Source organism: Microtus oregoni, unplaced genomic scaffold (assembly GCF_018167655.1).
Source record: "Microtus oregoni isolate MIOR12 unplaced genomic scaffold, Mior012 000091F_ref0000469, whole genome shotgun sequence".
Taxonomy (NCBI): domain Eukaryota; kingdom Metazoa; phylum Chordata; class Mammalia; order Rodentia; family Cricetidae; genus Microtus; species Microtus oregoni.
In genome coordinates, this window is record NW_024544600.1 from 4495021 (window position 1) to 4504863 (window position 9843).

At 45.5% G+C, this 9843-nt stretch overlaps 1 non-coding gene across 1 annotated transcript; it reads left to right on the top strand.

Moving 5' to 3' along the window:
* Nucleotides 1-1480: 1480 nt before the first annotated feature.
* On the top strand, nt 1481-1589 carry LOC121442523. Its single transcript, XR_005973565.1, has one exon. It is a non-coding gene; the product is annotated as a U6 spliceosomal RNA (small nuclear RNA).
* The last annotated feature ends 8254 nt before the right edge of the window (nt 1590-9843 follow it).

The following is a 9843-nucleotide window of genomic DNA, read 5'->3' on the forward strand; positions in this document are numbered from 1 at the left end:
AGGTGCGCATCACGACGGCAGAGGAGGAATCAGATGGCAGCCATCTCTTCTCTCCCTAATGCATCTCACACACGGGCACATTACCAGCAACACGTCTGGCCAGGAAGTCAAGGAGTGTGTGCTTCCTGGGTTTCCCGGACCTGCACAGAATGAAGTGGCAATATCCACTGGGTTGGTCCCACTCTGTACCACACCTCTACATCCAGGCGTGATGAGAAAAACCCCACTTGTACTTGAGGGTGCCCTGGTACCTACCACACTTTGGGCAGACAAATGGATGTTCAAGGCTCTGGAAGAGTAGGGAGGCCCACAAAGAGTTACATGGTGGAGGCCTAACTGTCAGAGACCCAGTGTCACTCTAGCCAGTTAGCAGGTAAGGTGGTGACTCCTGAGATGCCTGGGATGGATCCGTAGTTTACTCTCTGTAATGAAGGGCAGATGATCTACAGGCCACTGGGGACGGGGAGAGCGTCTATAAACAAGTGCCCCTTCTTCAGACACTGTCTGCGCAGGGCCTTGTGCTTGTTAGGATGCTAGGCAAGATCTCCCTCCTGCACTGCCCTTTTACGTGGACAGCACTGGGCTACTTATTTAAGCTTTGCGTTCTTCCCACCTCCCCTTCCCAGCCTCCTGACTCCCTTCCGAAATCAGTCTCCAAGACAGAGAGATGTATTTATCAAGCCTTGCACACTCACTTTTACTACCAACTACTAACCACAAGTTAGGTAGGTGGCAAAGGTTCCCTGGTCTCCTCCATGCTGGAGGTCATCTGGGAGAGGAGTAGGTGAGGGGTGGGACAGAACAGTCAGTACAAGGAATGATGGTGTCGTTAAGTCTGACAGGGAGGCCAGGGTCCCACCTTCCAGCTGCCCCACACAGGCAACATTGCCCAGATGGACACCCACCTTGTAGCTTAGGGCCTCTTACCAGGCCCCACAAGCTCTGACTCCTAATGTCTTGGGGTGAAGCTCTGTCATTTTGAGACCTGGACAATAGGAGAGAGGGGAACACATCCTAGCCCCAACCCTTGGAGTCGGGGTGAGACTTGAAGGCTACAGCAGAGGTGGAACGAGGATAAAGTGGAGGATTTCTGTAAAATGGTGGCAGTGAAGGAGGGTCTGGTGCCATGCTGTGGAGAGTTTGGGACCTGCAGCTGAAGGAAACTGGGATTTTGGTCTGCAGATGCTATGAAAGCTTCAGAGGAAAGCAGATTCCCGAGGAAGATGCAGCAGTAAGGCAGGCCAGGAGCCAGCCAGAGAGCTCAGTGCATCACGGCTCAGCCAGGGAGTTCAGTCCTGAGTTCAGTCCCAGGAATCTACATGGTAGAAAACAACCCAGCCCCTACAAACTGTCTATTTCCCTCCACATGCATACAGTGGCACGTTCTCTTCTCTCTCTCTCTCTCTCTCTCTCTCTCTCTCTCTCTCTCTCACACACACACACACACACACACACACACATACACCAAATTTCACTTTAAGTGTTCACTTTGGCAATATGTATAGTAAAATTAGAAAGATACAGAGATTAATAACACAACCACCCTGTACAAGGATGGCATACACATTTATGCAGCGTTCCTTGTATATATTAAATAATATATATGAATATATATTAAATTTTACTACGAAAAGACAAAGCCAGGAGACTTACCCATGGGCTACCAAATGTACTCTGGTCTTTTTGTTGTTGTTGTTGTTGGGATAAGGGGTTGACATAGGGTCTCAACACTGTAGCCCAGGCTGGCCTTGAACTCACCTTGATCCTTCTGCCTGAGCCCTGTAAATAGTGGATTTCCTCTCTAAACTAATCATTCTTTGAGACAGCTCAGGCTGCTGTCCTACTACTATGTATCGAAGAAAGAATTTGATATTATGGCCCTACTGTTTAAAACACTTGTTTTAAACAAGTGTTTAAAAGTCCTGCTGGGATTGCAGGACTGTGCCATCATGCCTCAATGCTGGAATGGAACCCAGGGGTTCACGAGCTGGACAATTACAACTGAGCTACATCCTGGACTTCCCATTATTGTGTATGTGGGGTAAGAATATGGCAGAGGGGGACAGTGCACATACAGAGGTATGAGCACAGCTCTGTGGTGTTGATTCTATCCTTCAACCTTTATGTGGGTTCCGTTTATCAAACTCAGGCTTGCAGCAGCAGCAGCAGCAACAGCAACAGCAAGCACCTTTATCTACAGAACCATTTAGGTGCCCTGCCCTGGACTTCTTAACCACAGTATTCCATGTGAACACAATAAGCTTCTTTCTTAGCCAACTATATGTTGGTTCTTTCTTTCAGTGTGAACTTATAACCTAATAAAAGGAATGAATTAGCCATTGCCACAGTAACTTGGTGGAACAAACCATTCTGGACTGTAGGGGTTAGAACAAGAATCCTTTCTGGTTTTCAGCTGGCTATGTTAGTGACGCCACAATGCTGGCTGGTTTCCAACTCCCTGCAGCCCAGTTCTACCCTGTTGACTCTGAAAAACAGACTGGAGAAGCAGCAGGTACCCAAGAGAGGCTCTCCTGTGAAAACAGAGACCAGCACAGCGTCAAGAAGCCTCTGCAAACACATGCTCACTTTGTTTATCTTGCCACAGGCCAATGCAAGTCAGTGGAAGAAGCCCAATGCCAAGAAACAGGAAAGGACAATCCAGCCACAATGAGACTGGATGCTGGGAAGTGCTGGAACTCCCTTAGTGTGCAAAGAGCCCTGGTTTGGAAACTGTATAACCTGGGCTCATTCCTCTAGTGCTCACCATCATGACAGGAAGTGCCTGGTGGACTGAGTTCTCTATGGGGTCAGAATTCCTGACAGGGCAAGAACCATATCTCTTTCCTCTTTAGCCCCTTTCCTTCCCCCACCCCCGCCCCAGTGCTTAGTGCCAAGTTCTGCCTAGAGAATGACTCGGGAATATTCCTGAATGCGTTTCATTCTGTCCCTTCAGCTCATGAAATACAGACCAGTTTGTTAAAGGTTATTACATTCCGGTCAAAATTTCCCCAATAAACTGTAAAGAGACTGTGCCCTTTAGAGCCGAGGTCTGTGCCCAGAGGTGTCTGACACCAAATCCTCAATCTACTGCTACCAGGCTCAGGCCACATGGGTATAAAGGGTACCTGGGACACTGACTCATGACAGTTGCTCCCTAGTCCCTACAAAGGGTTATTCAATGTCGAGCTATTTCAGGGTTAGGCCGATAAAGGGAAGAGATGGTGTGTGTGTCGTCATGGGGCGTCTTGATTATAATGATTATAATATATGTTATATAATATGCAATATATGTGTGTGTGTGATTTTAGATCTCGTTATAAAAACTGATGGCCCTGACCTCCAGGACATTGGTAGTAGATTTTTTAAATGAGAAACTAGAAAAACCTACTTCTAAGTAATGTAAGGGTTGGGAAGTAAGGCTAGACTTGTAGAACCTGTATCAGATAAGACCAAGCATCACAGGTTGTTTGTTTGGCTTTTGTTTGTTTTGGTTTGTTTAGATAGGGATTCTTTGTATTTCCCAGGCTGTCCTGGAACTCACTCTGTAGACCAGGCTGGTCTCAGGACTCACAGAGATCCTCCAGCCTCTGCCTCCTCAGTGCTGGGATTAAAGGCGTGCCCTGCCACTACCCAGGTCAAAGTAATAGTTTATGTGTCTTTAATTTGTAGTTTTCCTTCTGAGTCATCACCTGTGCCCCCAAACATTCAGACCCAGTCAGTCTACAGTTGCGGAAGGGGTTCACTCCTGCTGAGAGAATTATTGACCTTGTAATCCCCAAATGAGATGAGCAGACATTGTGCCCTTGGCCTTTAGATGCTGAAACCCAGGGTGAGTTGAACCAAAGCTCAGGCTAGTAGAGCTTGGGATTAGGAATAGCATTTGGTGGATAAGCCTGGCCTAAATTCCATCCCCACATAAAGGTGGGAAGAGAGATAATATAAAATCATCTACAGACCTACACACACACACACACACACACACACACACACAGAGAGAGAGAGAGAGAGAGAGAGAGAGAGAGAGAGAGAGAGAGAGAGAAAGTAAATTGGGGTAGATTATAAAAAAAAATTTATAGATTGGGCTACTGGCAGCCCTGTTTAGTTGCTGAGGAATCCCATCTGGACAGGTGAGTGTGTGCTATTCAGGGGCGGACTGTCCCGGAAGAGAGCACAAACCCCCTCCCCCAGCTCTTTCTGCAGGGCTGTCTTTCTTTCGCATGACCCAGCCCCCCAGCACCCCTCCCCAACCCTGCCCTGCTGTATGCTAGGACCAGTGCTCAAGTACAGTTTTAAGCTCCTACACTAAGGCTACCCACCCAGAGCGGTGAGTGCCTGCATACCGGGCAGGCCTCAGGGTCCCCTGTTAGGGAGCCTGGGCACCTTCAGCTCCTGCGCCAGGCTTCCTGTGCTCTTCTGGATACCGCCCCCCCCCTTGCTCCATTCATCCTTTTGGCCCTGGAGCATTGGGCTACCTGCGGCCCTGTTTAGTAGCTGAGGAATCTCATCTGGACGGGAACGGTTCCTGCTTCTACACTGAAGAGATATACCCAGAGAGTCAATCACAGCAAAGATTGGACCAAGACACCAGGCCTCTCCTGGCTCCATTTGAAGGAAAAGATGGGAAGACGCCAATGCAAGAATTCCTCCAACAACCTGAAAGGCAACATGACACCACCAGAATCCAGGGATCCCGAAATAAGAAGAATTGTACACCCTACTCCAGAAGAAATAGAAGAAATAGACTCAAAAGTGAACTATATGAAAATAATAGAGGACCTTAAACAGGAGGTGAAAAACTGCCATAAACAATTAGAGATTACAAACAAAAAGGTAGAGGAAATGAATAAATCACTCAAAGACACGCAAGAAAACCAAGAGAAACAAGAAAAAGCAATCAAACAGGTTAGGGAAGCGGTTCAAGACTTGAAGAATGAAATGGAAGCAATGAAGAAAGCACAAACTGAGGGAAGAATGGAGATGGAAAATCTGGGTAAACGATCAGGAACTACAGAGACAAGTACTAACAACAGATTACAAGAGATAGAAGAAAGAATGTCAGACACTGAAGATACCATAGAGAAAATAAACACACTGATCAAAAACAAGCAAAACCAACAAATTCTCATCACAAATCATTCAGGAAATCTGGGACACAATAAAAAGACCAAACCAAAGAATAATTGGAGTAGAAGAAGGAGAAGAAGGGCAGCTCAATGGTCCAGAAAATATACTTAATAAAATTATAGAAGAAAACTTTCCCAACCTGAAGAAAGATGTACCTATGAAGGTTCAAGAAGCATACAGAACACCAAATAGGCTGGATCAAAAAAAAAAATCCCCTCGCCATATAATAATCAAAACACAAAATATACAGAATAAAGAAAGAATATTAAGAGCCGCAAAGGAAAAAGGCCACGTTACTTATAAAGGTAAACCTATCAGACTTACACCTGACTTCTCTATGGAAACCATGAAAGTCAGAAGGTCCAGGATAGATGTACTGCAAAAACTAAGAGATCATGGATGCAAGCCCAGACTACTATATCCAGCCAAGCTTTCGTTCACTATAAATGGAGAAAACAAAATTTTCCAGGATAAAAACAAATTCAAACAATACGTAGCCACAAATCCAGCCTTACAGAAAATAATAGAAGGAAAATCACTAACCAAGGAGTCCAACAATGCCCACAATAACTCAGTCATCTAGAGACCCTTCACCAGCGCAACTCAAAGAAGGGAAACACACAAACCCTACTACTAAAAAAGTGACCGGAGTTAACAACCACTGGTCATTAATATCACTTAATGTTAATGGGCTCAACTCACCTATAAAAAGGCACAGGCTAAGAGATTGGATACGAAAACAGGATCCAACATTCTGCTGTTTATAAGAAACACACCTCAACCACAAAGACAGGCACCTACTCAGAGTAAAGGGCTGGGAAAAGGCTTATCAAGCAAATGGACCTAAGAAACAAGCAGGTGTGGCCATACTAATTTCTAACAAAGTTGACTTCAAACTTAAATCAATCAGAAGAGATGGAGAGGGACATTTTATACTCATAACAGGAACAATTCATCAGGATGAAGTCTCAATCCTGAATATCTACACCCCTAATGTAAAAGCACCCACGTACGTAAAAGAAACATTACTAAAACTCAAGGCAGCCATCAAACCACACACACTAATAGTAGGAGACTTCAACACTCCTCTCTCACCAATGGACAGGTCAATCAAACAGAAACCTAACAGAGAAATTAGAGAATTAATGAAGGTAATGAAGCAAATGGACTTAATAGACATCTATAGATTATTCCACCCAAATAGGAGAGAATATACCTTCTTCTCTGCAGCTCATGGAACCTTCTCGAAAATTGACCACATACTCGGTAGCAAAGCTAACTTACACAGTTACAAAAAAATATTAGTAACCACATGTGTCTTATCAGATCACCATGGAATAAAGTTAGAATTCAACAACAATGGTACCCCCAAAAAGCCTACAAACTCATGGAAACTGAACAGTCAACTACTGAACCATACCTAGATTAAGGAAGAAATAAAGAAAGAAATTAAAGTCTTCCTTGAATTCAATGAAAATAAAGAAACAACATACTCGAACTTATGGGACACTTTGAAAGCAGTGCTAAGAGGAAAGTTCATCGCACTAAGGGGTCCGGAGCCACAGGACCGCTGGCATGCAGCTATACAAAGACAGGTAAAAGCTTTCGGCCTCGCCCCCTCGGCTTCTCTAGGCTTCAGGAGGGTCAGCTATCTATGATCGCAGATCCTCCCCTGCCCCAACCCCCATCCTCAGTACTGGGGATTTTGTACACACCCTTCCAGCCTTATTAGCAGTTGTAAGGGCCCTAAGAGACTGTCATCGCCACAGTGAGTGGTCTCTTTCTTTGAAGATTGAATGCAATTCTGTCTTTAATATCCTCTCCTGTTGGTGCAACTTTCAGAATGACTTTTGGCCTATTGACCACATAGCCTACTGGCAGAAATTCCCCAGTAGCCCTACTATGTCTAAGTGGCATGTCTCAATTCCCACAGCCTGTCAAAGAGATGTACCTGTTCTTTATGCCTCACTTTTGTTGATTAAGTCATTCAAGAGGTGGATTTGTTGTTCTTTTCCTTTTTGATTCTTTTGAGTACCAGTGTGTGCACAGCCCTAGGTATTAGAAACACTGCGATGATGGGGCTAGAGAGATGACCCAGTGGTTAAGAACACTGACTGCTCTTCTAGAGGGCCCAGGTTCAATTTCCAGCACCCATATGGCAGCTTACAACTGTCTGTGACTCCAGGATCCAGTACCCTCACACACATATACATACAGGCTAAAACACCAATAAAATATTTTTTTTCTTTTCTTTTTTTTAAAGATTTATTTATTTATTTATTATGTATACAACATTCTGCCTCCATGTAAAATATTTTTTTTTTAAAGAGGAAGGAAGCACAGTGATGAATGAGTCTCTCAAAGTTCTTGTTTTCATTCATTCGTAGTATACGCTTCGTTAGGACCCTATAGCATAGCTAGGTACAGTGACTCCCCCGGTAACTCTAGAACCCAGGAGACAGAGTAGAGAGTTCAAAAGCTTTCCCAATGAGTTTAAGACCGTCCTACACTGCATTTGAGTGCAAGGTCAGCTTATGCTACACAGCAAGACCTTGTCTCAAAAATAAAGAATTAAGTACTGGGGGTATAGCTCAGTGATAGAGCACTTGCTGGAGTACAGAGCCCTGAAACATATGAAAGCCAGGATGGTTGGCCAGGCCTTGTAATCTCTACATTGAGGGAGGAGAGAGCAGGAAGAAGATGGCTTTAAGTTGAGACCAGCCTGAACTACACAGTGAGGTCCTGTCTTGAAAAACAAAACAAAACAAAAACCAAAGAGGGCAGAAGGAGGAATCCTATACTGCATGGAACAAGAGATGGGCGAGATGGGTGGCAAGTTGGAAGGAAACATGTCCAGCAGGACAGGTGCCCTCGCCTACCTCATGTTGGCTCTGACCTCTCAACCCCCAGCAACATTTAATTTGAAGTTGTTGCTTCAAAGTTTGTTCTCTTTACCCCGTCCTAGCCCTTCAGGACACTTGTCTAGAAATCAGCTTTCTTCCGAAGGAAGGCCATGCTGTGTACCCACTCAGCGCTCACATGCCTGAGAGGTCAGCTGCCTTCTGAATCAGAAGATAACTTTGTCGTGCTTTTCCAGCTGAGATACTATGACTCACCCGCCAGTCTCGCAGCTGGATGGCACCGGCGCAGGGCTGGTCAGAATAGCAGGTGTGTGATTCAGGCAGTAGGACAGGGCTGTGGAGTGACTGAGGTGTCTCCCAGAGACACCTTGCTGGTCACTGATGGGTATAGAGATGAATGGATACTGCGAGCAGTGGGGCCGTGTTAGCCACTCTCTAAATCTCATCTGAGCCATTTCTCTCCTTTCTTCCTCAGAGTGTAGATGAAGATAACTGCACTAGCTAGGACTGGGGCAAACCCTTCCCGTGTTGGACATTTAAGACGGGAGTTCTGAAACTTGGGTGTCATGGAGAAGACCTGGGCTCGGCTGGTTGGGGCTGTAAATTTGTCTGGTAAGATTGTGTCTTACTGCCAGGCAGCAGTGGCGCATGCCTTTAATCCCAGCACTCGGGAGGCAGAGGCAGGCGGGGATCTCTGTGAGTTCAACACCAGCCTGGTCTACAAGAGCTAGTTCCAGGACAGACACCAAAGCTACACAGAAAAACCCAGTCTCAAAAAAACAAAAAGCAAAACAAAAAGATGGTGTCTTACTGCCTTTAGTTCTCATTTGATAGAATGGAGCTTCTGAGTTCTTTTGGCCGAGACAGCATGAGCTGTAGAAAGGACTAAGGAGACCTGGGATTTCTGTTCTGTACCTGTTTCTGCTGAGCCTCTGTGATCCACTAAAGTGGAGACAACCATTTTCCACAGGACTGTTCTAAGCATTAAACAAAGTTGGAGAATGAAATCAGAGAAGTTTGTTCATACTGGAAAACCATGCCTGGGGTAGAGGCAGAGCTGGTATAATTTGGGGCCGCCTTTCCCCTGCTAACCTCTCCCTAATAATGGCGGAGACCCTCAGTACTGTTGCCCAAGTTTTCTCTTTACTCCTTCTGCATGGGTGTCCTCCTGAAAGCCAGTCTTGTCCTTGGTGTCAGTGAAGAATAGCCGAGGAGAGGACGCAACAGCAGTCCCACGTGCTGGGAGGTTTGAGGTTCGAGCCACCGGGCGGGCAGTGGATCTCTTACCCAGCAGTCAGAACAGCTTCCATGAGTGAGTGCATTTTTGTCTCCGTGAAGCACTGTGGTTTAGACAAAGTAACTGGTGTTTTAGCTTCTTTCATAGAAGGGCAAAGGTGCTGGGCATGGTGGTGCCTGTCTTTAGTTCCAGCCCTGGGGAGACCAGAGGCAGGGGAAGCTCTGCATTCAAAGCCATTGTGGTCTGCAGGACATCCAGAACTAAATGACTCAAAAAAAGAGGGGTGATTAAGGTATGCTGAATGATCATCTAAACCTGAATATTTTTATAACCTATTTTCTGAATTGTGAAATGGTTGCTTTGGGCTCCTGAGCTAGTGTCAATCATTTTGTGGCTTTTCAGGCAGTTTCGGGCAATAGTCAGTTACTTCTCTCCGCTTGGGACCTGTGTACTCTGGCTTTCTTAACTTCAGTTTATTTTGGTTCGGTTTAGTTTGCATTTTGTTTTGTTTTAATCACTTTATTTTATGTGTATGTGCGTGTGCCAGAGTGTAGGTATGTGTGCCATATACGGTGACAGAAGAGGGCATCGAGTCCCCCAAAACTGGAGTTGCAGGCTGCT